Source organism: Panicum hallii, chromosome 7, assembly GCF_002211085.1.
Source record: "Panicum hallii strain FIL2 chromosome 7, PHallii_v3.1, whole genome shotgun sequence".
NCBI lineage: Eukaryota > Viridiplantae > Streptophyta > Magnoliopsida > Poales > Poaceae > Panicum > Panicum hallii.
In genome coordinates, this window is record NC_038048.1 from 21,208,883 (window position 1) to 21,216,771 (window position 7,889).

The 7,889-nt window shown below is 39.2% G+C and overlaps 1 pseudogene; it reads left to right on the top strand.

The window, feature by feature from the left end:
- Positions 1–444: 444 nt before the first annotated feature.
- LOC112900089 lies at positions 445–7,493 on the top strand (annotated as a pseudogene).
- The last annotated feature ends 396 nt before the right edge of the window (positions 7,494–7,889 follow it).

Here is a 7,889-nt window from a genome sequence, read left to right on the forward strand (position 1 = left end):
TAACACGGCTGCTGTATAAATTTTTCTGAAAACATACTTAAAAGTTTTGAATGGTAAAGCTAAAGACAGAGTTATGACTTGATTTTCACCTAGTTAGGGTAAAAATGATATTTTCTCCAATCTAAAATATATATCATTTTGATCTTTTGTAGATAATATAATTTTTGCAATGCAATTAGATATATGCTGTATCTAAAAGACTATATATCTAAAAAGTCAAAACGACCTCTAACGTAGAACGGATGAGTACTGGAGAGAATTCGATGGGATGTTTAATTTGGCGCAATTAGTTGTGCCTTATTAGGAGGAAAATTCCAGGCAGTTGGCTGAGTTCCTTCGGTTTTGAGTAGGATTCTCCACTACTATAATTTTCACCATGTATAAATACAACCATCGGTATTGCGTCGACCTCGTCGAAGAACCTCTCAAAAAAAAAAGAAAAGCCCTACAGACTAGTGGAGAGGGACGGAGAGATAAGGGGAAAATAAAGAAAGAGAGCTCGCCTGCTCTGCTGAACCTTTTTAAGGACGCGAACGGTGCATCCACCCTATATCCCCCAAACCTTTGGATCACCGGCGGGCCACCGGAGCTGAGCCCCACAGCACCACACATCCACGCGGTTTGGTGGTGCGGTGACTGGTGAGGGAGCGCACAAGAACACAAGAAGAAGGCGAGAGACAGAGGGAGTAAGGGGAGGAATACGGAGCTGAAAAAAGGCGGAACAAACTCGGCTTTTGACCCCGCCAAGCCCATCGTCGCCGGCAATGGCGGCCGCCTCCGAGGAGGCCATTAAGCAGTTCTCCGCGCTCATGGAGCAGCGTGAGTCCTCTACTCTTGTGCTGCTTCTCTTCTTCTTATTTGCGAAGAAAAAGAATCTTTTTTCTTCTCCGGTATTTCTTGGTCACTGAACTGCGCGGCAATTTCTTTCTTGCAGTGGAGAAGCCGCTCAAGACCACATTCCAGGTGCCGATCTGCTCCACTCGCTGTTCCTGATGGATCTCTGCTTTTTTTTTGTGCTGCCTTCTTGGTTCTGGTTGCTTTCTGAGCGCAAACCCCTGCCTCTGGTGCTGATTTTGTTCGCTATGCGTTTTTGAAGTCGAGTTTTACTTCAATTCTTGTTCATATGGTGCTTACCAGCTCGCATTTTTTGTGGATTTGGTGCTGCTGAGCACTTCTGTTTTGTATTCTTCTGAAGAATTGCTAGTCTGTCTGTTGCCCTGTTAGGCTGTTAGCCGCGTAAAGGTTAGATCTTTGGAATTTTATCGTGTCGCTCATTTTGGTCAATTTAGTGTCGTCCTTTTTCGAATTTTTATCAAAATGAAATTTTCTCAATCTTTAATTTCATTATTTCCTGCTTCCATCACTCTTTAATGATTTATTTATTTTTGTTCTTTTCATGAGAAAAGCTCATTTTCTGATTTTAGCTCAAGTATGCTTTCATCAGCGTTTATTTTTCAAAATTTTGGCAAAGGTTGCCCGACTTTCTTGTTGATTTATGTGATATTGGTTCTCAACTTGGTTTTTTTAGAGAGGATGTATTTTTGTTTCCATAAAGCTTAAACTTCTTGTGGGTTGGAGTGTTTTTGGAGCAATCAATTTGGTGCTTTCCAAAGTACCTATATGATTTCAAAATGAACTACTCCTTTTGTTCTGGTTGCATACGGAGATATTTGTTTGGGGATCTCACGAGATATAAATGAAAGTAGTACTCCGGTTGGGTTCTGACTGCAATTTTGGTACAGTTGTGTCGGTGCCGCCTACTGTTCCTTTTCTCCATTCGGAGCCCTGATGCTGCTTTTCTTCTTGTTTGACTCGTAACTAATTCCAGTCATGGCTGCCGGCTAGGAAATTTTCTAGACTTCCTACTTTCTAAGCATGTATGCTAGAAATTTGTGAGGTCAAGTACTCCCAAGATTATAGTTAGGAGTTGCATGCTGAACTAGTCATTTACCCCATGGGTGGACTCTGTCCAAGCTTGTAGTAGGTGATGCAGACGTTGTGTGGTTCTCACCTAGCACGGATTAATAGCCGAAGAAGTTGCTGTTGTTTGATTTGGACGTGTGCTGATGAGGGTGGGGCTGGACGTTGACGTGTTCCTGAACATCTCTGGCCCTGGTGGAGATGTTTCAATTGCAGATATGGACTTTTATTTGGTCATGGAGTCCTTGTCATGACTCATGATAAGTATCGTAATGGAGTATGGTTGATCTCAGGACTATGTGTGCAGCTGCTTAACCGCGCTGGAATCACAATATGCCCACTAAGAAACAATGTTTTTCTTTCTTACATTGTTTTCCTGTCGGTATGCTTGCATCACAATATATGTCCACTAGGGAACATTATTTTACTTTCCCCCTTTATGTGATTCTAGATGCATTCTGTTGGCTTCTCACTTTGGCTTCTATTTTCTGTATTTTTTTTACAATATCTTTTGCAATTTGTTTGTTAGTTTTACTTTTACTGTTGAAATTGTTCTACTGTCAGTAGTCAGTACTTTTTTTTTGTCGACACTTGATACTGTATTTTGAAAGTAGAAACTCTAGGAGAAAAACGTGATTAGTTAGTGATATGTTTTCAGAATGTGCATCAAGGAAATCTGAGGGGGACTTAGGTGCGTTTTCTGAATGGTAAGGCGCCAGGACTTCTTTTGCAACTTCTACATTCAGGTTGAGAATGTATTGACCCTTGGGAAGAACTGATGTCTGATTATGTGGTGCAGCTTATGGATTGCTTAAATTGGAGAATACAAAATGAGATTGACAGCGTGTTAGCTGTAAGTACCTTTCTTTATGTACAATATCTTATTTTTCTTTGAAAGAGCATAAAAATAGATAGGATCTCCAACCATTGACTTCGAACTATTTTGTAGTGACCACAAAAGATAGACAAATGAAGTAAAGCAAAATAGCAATAACATTTGTCTCTGTATTTCTTACATTGGCAGCAGAAATAATTTTTGAAATATTGCTCCATTAATGCTGATGCAGATATGTGGAACTCTGTTCCATTTTATGATTTAGCCCATGATATTCTTCTAACCACAATTACTATTTGTTTCTGATCCAGAAACCCATTGTGCCATCTGCTTTATATAGAGCTATCTGGGATACTCTACTTGTTGGATTGACAGGGTACTCCAAACAGGTACGGTGATCAGATCGATATTTCTCATTTAGCAATTTTTGTGATATGCTTTTACTTATTCCTTTTGCTCCATCTGTTGGAATCTTCTATTTAGTCCTGACACATTTGCACAAGTGGTCTTCATTTCTCAGCAGTTTCCGTCCACAGTATTGAGAAAGATTTCTATTATATGCTTTAATTCGTGCTCCTCTCCTTTTTTTTTTGTAGGGACAACCTGTTTATGCATTTGGTGTTGGTCTCAGCACCTTTGATAAGGCTTCGGTAGGTGTTAGCATATGCCTTTGAAAAAAAGTCTAAGGCTTTTAGTTTAATTTTAAAGAATGGCAAGAGATTTCAGTACTAGACTGGGTCAGATTCATATATATATATATATATATATATATCTTAATTGGCGTAGCACGGTATGTATGTGAATCAAGAAAACCTTTAATTTGAGTAGAATTGTACCATGTAAATAAGGATAAGCTGAATGATAGATATGTACATAACTCTGTCTTGAGTTGTAGATTATAGTTGGCCACCTATTGACATTACTCATTTTACAGGCATTGGCAGTCTGGTTTTCATAAAAATATCTAATTTTTTCCAAACAAATAAGATTCTTTCTCTAAATGATATCATTTGTTTTTTTCTTAGGTGAATTACTATGTTCAGTCACACATACAGATGAATGAATATCGAGACCGTGTTGTCCTGGTAAGTGCTTTCTTATTGTTGATTAATAGTACCAAATTTTGGAAAAGAGATTAAATATATTCTGTGTTCTTTATTAGCCAGCTGCATCGAAGAAGTTTGGGAGACAAATTAATACCTGCTTGAAGGTTATGGATATGACTGGCCTGAAGCTGTCTGCCTCGAGCCAAATAAAGGTGAGCTCACAATCTTCTCTATCTGTTACAGGTTCTGTGTTGATCTGAATGATAAATTTTTGTCGCATCTCAGATTTTCAATTTATAAATAGTGAACAGATTGTTTGGTGATAGTTGTGGTGTGCAGCCATGTTCCATAATAAGAAACTGACTGGCTTAGTGTAGTTGTAGTGAAAATTAACTGGGGACACCTAACTGAGGATAAATTTGATGGAATGTTTGAAGCATAAATGTACACTCGAATTTTAGTAGATTACTAGTAACATTTTTTGTACCGTAGGACTGCATCCGCATCAAAAGGTAGGTTTACTTATCAGTAATTTCGTCTTGTTAGTTCTGGGTTGGAGATACTAGTCAAGATCTTCTTTTTTCCTTCAAAAGCTAAATTACTGTCCATGTTACTATTGTGCACAATTATCTTTCTTCTCTATTTTTTCTCCTCGTCCTTTTGCCCTTAATTTCTTCTTGGCTTCAAGTGAATCAAGTCCATCATGGTTTTGTTCACACTTTTGAACCCCCATTTGTCTATTAGTTTGCCTGGTGGAGGTCTGAAGTCTCAACCAGCCATAAGTTTTTGAGGATGTTTTTAGGACTAGTGTGAGATCTCAGACAACCAGGATAGGGATGCAAATGGGCCAACCCAGGGCCCACTGCACTAGACTTATGGTTCATTTCACTGCTGCACACATGGCAGGTAATATTTTTTTTAAAAGAAAAGAAAAGAAGAACTAGAACAGATCAATGGGTTGACGTTGACCCAATTTGACCCACTTGCATCCATAATAATTTTTTGGGGGCACGGTGACATCGTGATGGCGGCTTTTGATGAAATAATAGTGTTAAATAGATACAGTTATTAATTGCATTTCAGAAGAAGGTGTTGCAGATTGATAATTGGCTGCATTTCATCAGTGCTTCTATTAAATAGTTAATGGTGATTCCGTGATTGGAGACCCAAAGTTCTTTTTTCCTTGAACGGAGACCCAAAATTCTTCAGGAACTCCTTTACATTGCATGCTTACATAAAGCAGGAGTGAACTCTTGCTTTCTTAAATCATTTATTTTCGGGTTTGGATGTACACCTAGAGCATTAAGCCCTCATCGAGGCGAATTTAGGTGCATATATATGTTTTCTTAATATAAAGCCACCTAGTTCCTCGCAGGTTGGTCTAGTTTTTAAATTTTGAAAGTTCATCTGAATTTGAAAAGTGACTAAATGAATAACTGCATTGCATGAATTAGAACATGTGGTTGTCTGTAAAACTAAAAGCAATAAAATAACAAAAAAATCATTTGGAATTTGTTCTGGCATGGCTATTCTTGACTTCTGCTGTCTATCATTGAGTGGACACTCGCTGGTGAACATGTTTATGGACTGGTTGCCTGGGTACTACAGCAGAAGCAGAATGCACTTAGCTCATTGTTCAACTGTAGCCATGAAAGTTCCAATTTGACAATAAATGAGTTTGGTAGATCTTGAACTCAGGATTGACTTCTAGAAGTATTTAGTTGCATGCTTTTAGAAACCGTTTGAAGTAATAATTTTTTCTCATTTTCAATTATGCTGTAACTGAATGACTTGTATATTTTGAGTCGTTGCTTTCTAAACATCAAACTAACATTTATGCCTAAATTTTCTTGAACATTTCTGACTTCCATATTGCAAGACATGTTTTTTTCTAAGTTGAGATTTTCCTTTTCATGAAATACTTTGAGATATTTGCTAGAATCTGCTCGTAGCTGTTGTTTCTTTCCCCCCCTACTTTCTCCTTTTTGTCGAATCAAGTTACATTCATGAGCCTCTCTTGTTGAGACATGAGATTTGAAAGTCCAATGGATGAACATGAACATACATATAACAGGAAATAATGTTAAAAATGAAGTTCTAATATCAGAATTGAATATTCAGCCTATTCAAAAGTTGCCTTAGTTGAACAGCCTGAATCACCAATAAAACTGTTGTATCTGGAGCATATTTGAATTGACCAACGGCTGTGAAATGAAGTTTGCAGTTCAGTGGTTGAAGAACCAAAATTGAGGGAGAGATACTGTTCAGCAGTTCAATGTGCAAATTTCATGCATGCTTTGCCTAAAATGAAGCTTGATAAGGGTCAAAACCTTATTTGATTCATCAAGTCATCATTTCTTCTTTTGTTTGTCTGTGTAATTTTCCAATCATATGCCTATATTTTTTACAGGAAGAGATGTCACAGCATTACTTATCAATTTTTCCCCATATGCAGATGTTGACCATGATTACAACTGTTGATGACCTTAATTATCCTGAGAAAACGGAGACTTATTACATTGTGAATGCACCATATGTTTTTTCGGCATGTTGGAAGGTCAGTGCACCTATTTAAATTCATAAGTTGCCTTGCTATCATATTCTATATATCTCTAGTATTCTTACTCTCTTTTTGTTTGATCTTTTCTTTCTGGCACAACACAACCTTTTTTCCTAGTTAATCAATTAAAATTTTGTTAACTGGTCAGGTTGTGAAGCCACTTTTACAAGAAAGAACTAAAAAGAAGATCCAAGTCCTGTATGGCTCTGGGAGGGATGAGTTATTGAAGGTAAAGATTCTTAATATGTCCCTTCAGTTTGGAAGTGACATCAGTTTTTCTGTCATAAAAGTTTCTATACTTATATCCTCCTTGTGTTCCTTCGTTTGAAGTAATCCCCAAAGTCAATTGAGTAGCTCATCAGTTGATCTGCATGTTTTTGACTGCCAATCTTAATGCTGTCACCCGCAGGTTATGGACTATGAGTCACTTCCACACTTTTGCAAGAGGGAAGGATCAGGTTCATCCAGTGACTCTCTCGACGTAGTTTACTGCTATTCCTATGACCATCCTTTCCACCAGCAGCTGTACAACTACGTGAAGCAGCAATCTCTGAAACTGGACTCTGTTGGCCCCATAAAACAAGGCTCACTCCATGTGGATGTGCCCTCGCCTGGCCTTGAGGAAGTCAAGATCGCAGAGAGCATCGAATCAGAGCTCCACAAGTTGAGGGGAGGCAACGGCCTCACTCACTCATTCAACAGAATCAAGATCGAAGGTCCATGAGGGCGGGGTGGTTGAGAAGCGTGCGCCCGAGACAAGTCCGTGGTCCACGGAGGTGATCTTGTTATCTGAACCCCAGGAGCCTATGGTGGGGGGTGGTCGTAGGCTGCAGGCTTGAGTAGGACAAGTAGAGAGCGTAGTAGAGAACGCGGGATTCTAATAACCGGTATACGAGATTGTTACCATCCTAATTAACCTAGCGAGTATCGTTGTATTTTCGCTCTTATCATGTCATGGGAAATGTGACGTTTCCACCCATGAAAGCTACCACTACCAGGTTGGAGTGCTCCCCATGTATCTATGTATATGTATATATGACTGCCAACTCGGTGGAGTTGGTATCTCGAGGAGACTTGTACTCCCTGCTAGTTTTCTCAGAATGCACATGTTTTACCTCCAATGCAGTGAAAACCACTTGCCAAATGTTCAGTTTTTACTAATTTTTTTTCTCGAATACGCAGGAGAGCTGCGCATCATTTCATTAATAGAAGAAAAGAAGTAATTACAAGCAAAACACACACTACACACACAACAGGGGTTTAAGTTACATTCTTGCCGGTTGACACTAGAACAACGACCAAGACATCAGCCCTGCTAGATCTCTTCACCCGGGGCTGCAAGCAAAGACAAGCCCTTGGCTCCTGCTATGCTCCACCTCCAGATTTCGTCACCCGCCAAACTCAACGCTGTAGACAGGTGTGGGGATTTCCCATTGAAGACACAGTCGTTTCTGTGTTTCCACACTGTCCAAGCCCCCAAAATGATGAGGGTGTTCAGGCCCTTTTGTAGAGTGCAAGGTACTAACGC